This window comes from Gossypium hirsutum, chromosome A10, assembly GCF_007990345.1.
Source record: "Gossypium hirsutum isolate 1008001.06 chromosome A10, Gossypium_hirsutum_v2.1, whole genome shotgun sequence".
NCBI classification, from domain to species: domain Eukaryota; kingdom Viridiplantae; phylum Streptophyta; class Magnoliopsida; order Malvales; family Malvaceae; genus Gossypium; species Gossypium hirsutum.
The window spans coordinates 104,376,793-104,388,377 of NC_053433.1; the positions used below are offsets into that span (position 1 = coordinate 104,376,793).

The window sequence follows — 11,585 nt, forward strand, 5'->3', positions numbered from 1 at the left end:
GCTTGTTGAACCTTTTACGTCACTTTATACAAGCTATAAACATATATTGTAAATAAAAAGTTCCCATTATTTAATGTTAATTAAATCAAGCTTTATTATTAAAATAAGCTCTCAAATTTAAAAAAATCAATGAAGTCTTTCTAAACTTTTTGCATCCAATTGAGCTTGTACTAACAAAACTGGTCAAATAGACATTTTGACTGACCTTGACCATTAGTATTTAATGACATTGACATGGCCATTAATAATGCCACATTACTGCTGATTGCTGTTGTGGCAATGTCAAGTTAGCAAAAAATAAATACAAATAAAAATATAAGTACACAATAATTCTAGACACCCATTTTTCTATATTCATTCTAAAATTATAAAAAAAAACATAAAAATTTATAAAATTTGTTAGACATTAATTAAAATCCATCAAATTTTATAAAAAAATTATTTTTTTATAAAATTTTATAAAAAATTATTTTCCTTATTTTGAGTAACTCATTTGACTAATATTACCCATGCAGCTCGTCAATTGAAAGTTCCTCAATGAAACACACAACAGAATTAAATTTTTGGGGCATGGAGTGAAGTATCTTCTCAACGACAATAGCATCATCTATTTTGTCACTATGGATCTGCATCTTGTTGACAATAGCCATTGTACGTGAAAATTAATCAATTACCAACTCACCCGATTTCATTCGTAGTGTTTCAAATTCCAAACGAAGTGCTTGAAGCTGCTGCCACTTTGCCCTATCAGAACCATGAATTTTTTTCTTCATGGAATCCCAAATATGCTTGGACATGTTTTTACAAAGAATGGTTTTCAAGATTGAACGATCAATAGGTTGGAAAAGATAATTTTTTGCCTTTAAATCCTCGCAGTCCTTCTATTTCTTTTTTCTAAGCCTCTGTCATTGCTGTGCCAGTTGCTAGTTCCTCAATTCCCTCAGAAACAACCTGCCAGTACTCTTTGGACCTTAAGAAGTTCTCCATCAACATACTTCAATGATTGTAATGCCCATCAAAATGAGGAATAGATGGTTGAACAAAGTTGTCAATGGCCATCACTATGTTTGTTGCTGCTGCAAAACAAAAAACTTTTAACCTAGCTCAGATACCACTATTGGAATGTATAGGAATTAAAAATAAAGATAGAGGAAAAATGAACTCAAAGTTCTTATGAAAATTGCAGTGATTTATTATTCATATATCAAAACTTTATATAGACAAAAGAAAACAACTATGAATTAGAAAATATGAGCCACTACTAACAAATATTCGAAAATAGTGGAACAAATCAATAAAAATATTAACCAAATCACTAACAACTCAACTCCTAAAATCAAGGTTTGCAAACGACATATTTTAACTCAATCAAACTCACATACAATGTAACGCCCTAATTATTTAGTTTTGTTTTTGTGAAATGTGGCACAAATATGTATTTGCTTCAGTGGTTAAGTGCTCTGATTGTGTGTTTGAGGTTTTGGATTCAAGTCCCACTTTTGGAAAATTCTAGTATTTTTGGTCTTAGCATTTTCCTTATTAGGTGGGTTTATGTTATACTTTTGGTAATCTCATATCAGAACGAACCTGTTGGTTTGAGTGGTAAGTAGTTAGCTTGCTAGAGGTCTCATGTTTGAATTCCTACGTGAGCATAGGTGATAATTTTTCTCCGATTGTTTGAGAGAATTTGGGTGGAGTTAGAATTCTAAAGTAGTTGTGAGTTTTTGGGTCGATTAGTTAGTGGGATAATAGGGGGAAGTTGAGATATTGTGGATTTTTATTTTATTTTATTTCAATTTTATCTTCTTTTCCTAAAAATAAAAATAATATATTCCTTCCTTTTTTTTTTCCTTTTTTTTCTCTCTATTCATTCTTTCTTTCCTTTTTTTTGATGTTTTCCATTCTCTACAAAAATCCTCCTTCGTTCTTCTGTTGATTTTGTTGGCGAATCATTCGTTCAATTGTTACAACTTGGTTTTTTCGGGTTCTTTAATCGACTTGGTAAGTATATCTTCGCTTGCCTTTAAATGTTTAGTAGTTTTGGGATGCTAGCAATATTGTTTTGTAGCCTTTAATTGTGGGTTCTACGTTTAGGAGTAGGTTGTGAAGTAAAGAATTGCACTCTGACGGCTTAATCCATGATATCGGTGGTTATCGTTGACGGTAGGTTTGTGAGCGTTGTTGAATTTTTGTTGTGAAGTCGTAAATTGGATGCTAAAACGGTGTCTGGGCTACTGTTTATAGGTTTCGGCGTTCTCAAGATTAAAGTAGCATCAAAATCGAACCAGGTGTGTAACAAAAACAAGAGAAAATAAGCTTCAGCGAAATCCAAAAATTGGGCCTATCGATGCCACAAGGGCATGTGTTCGGCCGTGTGCGACACACAGCCATGTGACAGGCGAGTGTGTGGCCATGTGGGCTACACGGGCTAGGCCAAATTGAGCATATGGGCCACACGGGTGTGTGGGTCTTGGGCGTAGCTGTGTAGGTCACACGGGCAAGGCCAATTTGGGCGTGTGGGCCCAAAAAATAGAATTTTTCCCTAGGGTCATATGAGTCGTTCCAATCGATTGTAGGCCTTCCGTAAGGTTGGTAAGGGCTAACCAAACCCTATTGTATGAGATCTGTAATTCTGATAGACTTATCTGAGTAAGAAAACTGATATGTATGTTTGATTGTACTGTATAAGCATGTAGGATATCTGTAGACGAGCATGCGAGGCATGTTATTTATGTTTATCTGTTATTTGATTTCTGTATCTGCATATGGGGTGGGATTCGTATATGCAGAGGAAGTGTTTAGTACGGCGACCTTTCACCTATTCTTTGGCAGCTTGGTTGCATACTATTCCGTTATGTGTCGTATAGACATTATATGGTGTGTAGGGATGGGTGGGCATTTTATACCCCAAATGGTGTGATGGGATGATCGGAGATGGTGTGTAGAGGATGGGGGTAGGATTCTATATATCTGTTCTGATTATTTTATTCTGACAGCTATTTCTTTAAGGTCCGAATCTGTATCTGTTCTACATACGAGAATTCTATGTTTATTTGCATGACTATCTCTGCTGGGTTACATATTGAGTTTACGAAAACTCACATTTGTTTGTCTATCTGTCAGGTAATCCTCAGTCATAGGTGGGTCGGTGCAATGGAGGCTAACAGTGACCACTAGTCGAAAAACTATTTTTTTTATTATTTATTCTCTAGTGGTTTTACTTAAATTTCTGGTTTTCAAGAGAATTTTGTAATTTTTGGACTCTCCGGACTTTTGGATTGTTTGTTTTCAATTTTTGGTTTGGATGCATTTATGATTTCTAAACTGCGATGGTTTGACAAAATTTCGATTTACGTAAACAAATTTTTTTGAAAACACAAGCGTGGTTTTGACTAAAAAATTTTTCAAACTTCTGCTGCAAAGTTTTTGTTAACTTTAAAGAACAACAATAATGGTTGTAATAAGGAATATAAAAACGAGCTTTTCTGAAAATGTGGACTCTTTTTGGTAAAAAATAATACGTAAAGTTTAACGTAAATGATGTGTTTTAAAACCCTTCATCGTAACACTCCCAAATTCGACCATAACATCTAGGTCGGGTTTGAGGTGTTACATACAACCTTAACATTCTTCCCAATATTTTAACTCTTAATTACGTGAGTTTTGTGGCAGGGAGAATTATCAATTATAACATTATAATAACTTAGGAAGTGATCCATTCTATGTGCATCAAGAGAGGGAGAGTTAGGTGGATGACAATTAAAGTTGATTCAAAAGAAACATACGATAGAACCAGATGAGATTTTCTTCAAGATTCTCTATAGGGGATTAATTAATATTATTATGCATTGTGTGACCTCGTGCTCGTTGTAGGTCTTATGGAATGGGTCTCTCGCTATGAAGTTTATGTTGTCACGAGGAGTTAGGTAAGGAGACCCACTTTCCCCTTTACCTATTTGTCTTGACTATGGAAAGATTAAGCCATGCTATTTTTAAGGACGTTGACAAAGAGTGTTGGAAACTGATCCAACCATCTAGAAATGGGCTTATTTTATCATTTTTGTTTGTTCAAATGACTTGATTCTTCTATGTAAATTTGATTTGGATCAAGTGGAGGTTGTAGGGTTTAGCCACTTTCTAATCACAAGATAAATGCTCTTAAAACCCAAAATTTTTTCCACGTAATATTTACAAGGAGTCAGCAGCCCAATTTAGCAGAAAATTTGGGTTTTAGAGGGTTTTGAACTTGGAGAAGTATCTAGAGGAGTGTCGCTTTTTCATGAAGGTGTTAAAAAGAAGACATAGTTTTGTCATTGAGAAAGTTCGTTACTGTCTTAATGGATGGGATGTGAAGCTTCCTCCACTAGCTAGTAGAATCACTTTAGCAAAATAGGTACTATTGTCAGTTCTGAGTTATTTTTTGCAATCAACTTTGCCTTGCAATTTGTAAGGAGATTCAAAAAAATCGCTAGAAATTTTGTCTGGGGATCGACGGGAAAGAACAAAAAGCCTGCTCTTGTTAATTAGGAGCAATGCTACCAACCTTTGGCGTATGGTGGACTTGGTTTTCTAAAGCTGAAAAATCAGAACATGGCCTTTATATTCAAGTTGGGTTTTCAATTATTAACTGATCTGGGCTCACATTGGGAGCAAGTCTTAAGAGCCTAATACAAAATTAAAGAATATTTCCTTATCTCCATTGCTTGAAAGAATTACTCCTTTGTTTGGAAGTCCATATGGAAAATTTGGAAGGATATCAACACTAGGGACAGGAAAATCCTAATACCATCAGCCCAAATGCCGAAATAAAATAGTAAGCGCTATTGTGGGCAATAATAATAGCAGTAGAAATATTTATAAATACCTCGTGTGTTTCCATCAGAAAACATCACTGAACAGTCTCTTTTGCTTCCACTATCTTCCTTTAATTCTTTTACAGGCTAGCTTTTTATTATTCTCTTTGGTGTTTTTAATAATTGTTTTTGGTCTTGGATTCCTATTTTTGTATGCAAGTATCGCTTCAAGATTGTAAAAACAACGTATTATATAGCATGGATCCAGTTTCATCATCACATGGCCTTTCTCTTCCACCTCCATTTCGTGTACTAGATTTCAATCTTCATAACCATCCCTAGCTTCAACAGTAAGAAAATCACTACCATCATCACAACTCCGCAGATGAGTAAAGTGGAAGCAATGTTAAGAAATGAGATTGGGATGATATCAACAGCAGTAGCAGCAGCATGTGCATGTGAGCGGACTGAACGCTGAGGATATATTTTCCACATGTGCATGGATTTTCCGACGGCCATGGTTTTAACCCATTAAAAGATCACCAAAGGAGTTACCATGAATTTATTTTCAATTTAGATTCTTTTTATTACATGGAAAATAAATAAAATAGTTGGAAAAAAATTTACCACTCCATCTTTTTGCTTCCCAGATTTTCCCCTTCTATCGTCCTCCTCGTCATTTCAATAGCCCTCAAAACCAACTCAATCAGGCTCTCTTTCCATCTGTCTTCCAGATCCCAACGATTCCACGGTGTATACAGGCACAGATCCTTCTAGGTAAACCTCCTATTCCCTTTTTAAGCTCTCTGTTGCAATTTCGTGAGCTGCCTAATTCGCTAATCTTGAGATATGTTTGAACTGAATGTTTTGAAAACTACTTTTGTACTGCTAGATATCTCTGATGTATGCTCCTATTTTCGATTTATCTATAGCATTCGAATGACATTTCTTTATTATTGTTAATGCATTGCCTTTGATTTCCACCATTTCCACTCCCATGCTTATCCCCAACCTCACTGCTTTAGAATATGCACGGGCCTCTGCTGCAAACAGAAAAGCTACCTCCTTATTCAGTGTCGATTTTGAAACCAGAACCTCTCCTCTGTCATTTCTAGCGACCAATCCCATGGCCGACCTAAAATGGTGGGGGTCATAAGTGGAGTCAAAATTAATTTTAATGGTTTGATTATTTGGAGGGCTCCATTTAGAAACTAAGCACTTCTTGGTAAGAACTCTTTCCTCCAAATAATCAATTTCCTGAATAAATCTAGAAATCATCTTAGATATCTCTCTGCCAGAACTATGTTTCCTTTTACGCAGCTTTTTGTTCCTTTCTGTCCGAATTACCCAAAGTGCACAACAGAATATGACATTGGTTAATCGTACTTCTCCTAAACACCTAGGTGAGCCACTTTCTGTTATATAGATTTGGCACAGATACAATCCACATGAAGTTTAAAAAATTCCATACTTCCAATGACACAGGGCATTTGTAGAACACATGCTCAATCCTCTCCACATCTCCTCCGCATCTTAGACACATTGTATTCAACCCAAGTCTTTTGTAATGCAAATTAGCTAATGTAGGCAGGAAATTCCATGAGATTTTCCAAACTGTAATTTTTTGCTTAGTAGTTAGATTAAGATTCCACAATTTCTTGCAAAAGCTTTTAAGATCATCTTGTAAATCTGTAGCAGTAGGATCAATATTACCTTTTAGTAGCATTTTATATCCACTTCTCACCTAGAATTTCCAAAAGGTTCTCCCCTCCGAACCAACATATCTTCATGCTCCACCGTGGCTAATGGGATCTGTAGAATTCTACCTGCATCATCTTCAGAAAAGGTATATTTGATAACTTCAATTTTCCATGTTCTAGTTGAATTATCTATTAGATTTGAGACCCTTGTTATTTCATTATTATTGATATTGCCACTGAGCTCCTGGTAGCCAGGCATCATCTACAATGGAAATATTTTCACATGTTCCAACCTCCCAGCATAGACCATTCTGTAAGAGCCCCTTCGCTGCCCATATACTAGTATAAGAAGGTAGATTCCTTAATCTGGCTTCTAAAAAATCACAATGCGAATAATACTTTGCCTTTAAAAACATGGGTTAACAAAAAATTTGGATTATTAATGAGACGTCAACCTTGTTTCGCTAACAAAGCCAAATTGAACTTAGTTAGACTTCAAAACCTAAACCTCCCTTTTTCTTTCAACTCGCACAACCTATTTCATTCGCACCAATAAATGCCCCTCCTTCCATGTCCTTTTTAGCACTAAAACCTTGCGATTATACTCTTTAATTCCCCATAAAGAACTTTAGGCAACAAAAAAAACATCATGGAATACGTTGGAATGGCTTGTAGGATAGCTTTAATGAAAGCTTCCTTCCCACCTTAAGATAAAAATCTCGTATTTCAACTATCAATTTTCTTTTTGAACTGACCTTTTAAAATCTGGAACGCCAATTTCTTCCGCCTTTCCACCATATTTGGAAGTCTCAAATATCTTTCTAGATCATTCGAATACCTAACACCCAATGTTTTCGAAACCAGTAGCATATCTTTATCAGTAGTATTCGAACTATAGAAGACGATGGACTTTTCATTATTAATGCATTATCCTAAGCATACCTCATATTCCTTTAAAAATCGTTTCAATGTATGAGCTCCTTTTTCATTTGCTTCCCCAAACAACACACAATCGTCAGCAAATAAAATGTGCATTATCTGTAGCCCCCTTCTACTAACCTTATCCCCTTTCACCAAACCTTCATTCAATGCTAGCTTCATTAGAGCCGACAATCCCTCACTACAGATCAGAAAAACGAACGGACTCAATGGATCCCCTTGCCAAAGGCCTATACTAGGCTTGCAAACTTCCCTAGCCTTGCCATTTACAATCATTGAATACGAGACAGAAGTAACGCACTGTATAATGAACTCCACCCATGTTCTGCCAAAACCCATCCACTCCATCGTTACCCTTAAAAAACTCCATTCAACTCGATCATATGCTTTGCTCATGTCAAGTTTCAGTACCATAAATCCTTTTTTCTCCACTCTCTTTTGTCGAAAAGAATGCAAATCTCATAGGCCAACAACACGTTATTAGATATCAATCTCCCTGGCACGAGAGCACTTTGGGCACTACTAATATAATCCTCCAGAACTCCTTGAAAACGATTAGCTATCATCTTAGCTATCAATTTATAAATAACATTGCACAAGCTAATTAGCCTAAAATTTGTTAGATTCATCGGATGTGGGATTTTCAAAATTAACATAATATGAGTGATGTTTAAAGAGTCTAACACCTTACCTTCATTCAAACCTTCCAAGCAATGAGAAGTAATATATTTCCCCATAATGTGCCAACACTTTTGAAAAAATAAAGCTAGACAACAGTCTTCGCCTGACACCTTTGTTGGCCCCATCCCTTTCAATGTCGTGATAACCTCTCCCTCTGTAAACTTTTCCATCAACATTAGATTGGCTTCATTTGAAATACAATTTTCCACCCCTGTTAGTATGTGATCTGTAACTCCTATCCCTTTCGTCGAAAATAGGTTTTGGAAAAAGCTTCGAGCAATCCTTTCCATTTTTACCTCCTCCATTATCACTCTACCATCCTCATACTGTAACCCCTAAATTTTATTCGTTCTTCTGCATTTTGATGCATAACTGTGGAAGAAAGTCATGTTCTTAATCCCTCAACCTTAACCAGTTTGCTCTTGCTCTCTACTCCCAATGCATTTAATCCTTATCGATCTCCAAATTTAATTAGATTTTTTCATCAATTAACTCCACAATATTATCATCATCTTTTTCCTTATCCAATAACTCTCCTAGTTTTTTAGTCAAATCTTTTTTGATTCCCTCCCTATTCCTTCTAACAAATTCCACCCCTCTTCTCAAATCCCCCTTTACACGATCCAGTTTGGCAGAAATATCTCCTTCAGTAAAATCTCATAACCTTTTCACCTCCTCTTCAAATGACTCTTCTATTACCCATCATGCCTCAAACTGAAATCTCTTCGACCTTAAACTATAACAGTCCTGCTCCATCTAAATAAGAAGGGGACAATGATTAGAATACGATTGGGAAGAGGACAAATCACTACGTTCAGAAACATATTCATTAATTCTGCATTTGCCACTCCTCTATCCAATCGTTCTCTTATATTTGTTTCTAAAAGATTTCTTCTTTCCTAAGAAAACCATGTCCCAGAATACCCTATCCATTATTTTACATTCTTATAATACTCTTCAAAAGATTTCCATTCTCCTCTCATCCTTCGTATCTTTCCTACCTTCTCAAAAGAATACATGATCTCATTGAAATCCCCACACACTAACCAAAGTAGATCATGCAAACAACCCAAATTCTTCAGTAAACTCCACATGTCATCTCTACATCACGCAATTGAAGCCTCGTAGAAACCCGTAAATCTCCATTATTTGTTGTCCTCTACCTCCTAGACTTCAATGTCAATATGATGCACTGAATAACTTCTAAGAAAGATCGAAATATTTCCCTTCCAAGCCATTCTTAAACCCCCTTGTGAACCTTCAGTTGAAACTTCAAAACCATTCAAGTAACTGCATCTCCTATGAACAATTTTCATTTTCCTATTATTCAATTTAGTCTCCATAAAGAAGACTATATAGGGATTATACAACTTCAGCAAATGCTAAAGCCTCTTTATAACCCATGGACTCCCCAAACCACAGACATTCCAACAAAATATTTTTATTACGATCGATCGGCTTGCCCTTTAGCAGCTGCTGATATAAAATGAGTTCTCCTTAACGATCACTCCTCCCTAAACACTAATGAATCTTTCACCTCAGAAACATTGTGGCTCCCAATCTCCTTTTGAAGTCCCTTCTTTACATCTCCACATTCGATTGGCTTCTCCTCTGCATCTTATTCCATATCCATCTAACCCAAAATATATGACTCATTTCCGATCTTCCCTGAAAAGTTTCTCACTTCCCCTTCCAGGTTTACACCCGACATAGGATCCAATCTCATCCCTGATCCCTTTCATCCACCGTCCCCAGATTCCCTTCCTAGACCCGAATACCTTAAGTAACTCTTACTCATCCCCCTATCCTCTTCTTCTATCAGCCAGACACTGTTCATTGCAGCAACTCTCTTAAATTGTGATTGTAAGGACAAATCCCAACTCATTTCCACAGGCTCCTCCCATTTTATCATTCTAATTTGGCAAAAAGAGTCATTGTGCCCTAAACAACCAAAAAAAAAATTGTTGAATCTTTCATACTTAAAACTGACATAAGTACAATTCTTGGATGCTAACATTATCTTCTTTTTTTTTTGTTTTAGAGGTCTCCTCACATCCAATTGGACCCTAATTCGAAGGAAAGTCCTCACATCCCTATTTAAAATTTTAGAGTCATATTCCATAAACTTTCCAATGGGATCACCCAACTCCTTTGTGATAAACTATGAGAACAAAGCCTGAGGTAACTCATGAACCTACACCCAAAAGGTTGACAAGACTAACAAAACCTTTACCGGATCTTCCCTATTCTCCAAACGATGAAACACAAAAAGATGATTGTTGAAAGTCCAATGTGCTCCATTTATTACCCGATCTATGTCCATTTTATGAAAAAAATATGAATAGAAATCTTTTATCTCTTAGATCCGAGATCTAAACTCCTCTTACTGGATGCCAAATATTCGCCATAGTACTCTTCATCGCTGGAAAATGGACTATACTTGCCATAAGAAAACATCCAACCAAACAGAAATCCACCACTACTTTCTAAGATTTAGATTCCCCTTGTACAAGCAAAACCTCTTTTTCTTCATATTTCAACGATAGATTCACCAGATCATTTTCCATAATAAAAAAGCCTACTTTTAGCCAAATCTCACACGGTATTTACTGTAAATCATCGACAAATGAAAACAATAAGAGACAAGATAAAAAAAAAAAACAAAGAAAAGAAAACCCTAAGCATGCTAGAGCAGTTGACAAAGTCGTGCTAGAGTAGCAGACAGAGACGTGCTAGAGCAGCAAGCTATAAATGGATTTCTTTTACATAATTGAATAAGTATAAATATATCATTGATTAAGTTGTTGCAACCAGCTAAATTATATTTATCTATTTAATTTTTTTTTCACAATTTCAGCTAAGTTTTTCATTTTTGTTTTATACATATTACATCTGTTATTTTTACTGATTTCAAATAAGAAATTTTATTATTTATTAATTGTTATTTTTAAATCTACACATGTTTTTTAAATGACTTTTTTACCCAATTAACCCCTAAAAATAAATATTTACGAAAATTACCCAACTTGAAAAAAATATGACGGGAATGACCTAGAATCTACAGTGCCAACCAGTGTTAGCACCCTGATGGTTGGCACCCAACCCCATCATCGTGTAATCATTGCCTGTTGACTGGCATGAGATTAAAAAAGTTAATTTTTTGGTGTCGGCATCAATATGTATTTTCTCCATTCTCCTTTTGCAAAATATGTATATTTCTCGGGGTAGAAAAAATTATTTTTTTAATAGGTGTTAGTGTCCCTGTTGCCGACATCGGTATTGTATTTGAAGATTTTTCTCAAGTTTTTTTTGTTGGTTTCGGGTTTTTCTCTGCCGACACCCGGGTCTAAAAACTGTTTTTTTTTTCAGAAAAAAAATTGATTTAAATGGTGGGCATGAAGAAAGCAAAAAGAAAGAAGAAAACTAAAAAAGAGAAAAAGAATGACTTATCATGGTTTTCCTGCTTGAAATT

At 35.6% G+C, this 11,585-nt stretch overlaps 1 long non-coding RNA gene across 1 annotated transcript; it reads left to right on the forward strand.

Moving 5' to 3' along the window:
* The first annotated feature begins 4,668 nt into the window (after positions 1-4,668).
* LOC107896432 (uncharacterized) lies at positions 4,669-10,063 on the forward strand. The gene is made up of 2 exons (XR_001683758.2): positions 4,669-6,196; positions 6,279-10,063. It is a non-coding gene; the product is annotated as an uncharacterized lncRNA (long non-coding RNA).
* The last annotated feature ends 1,522 nt before the right edge of the window (positions 10,064-11,585 follow it).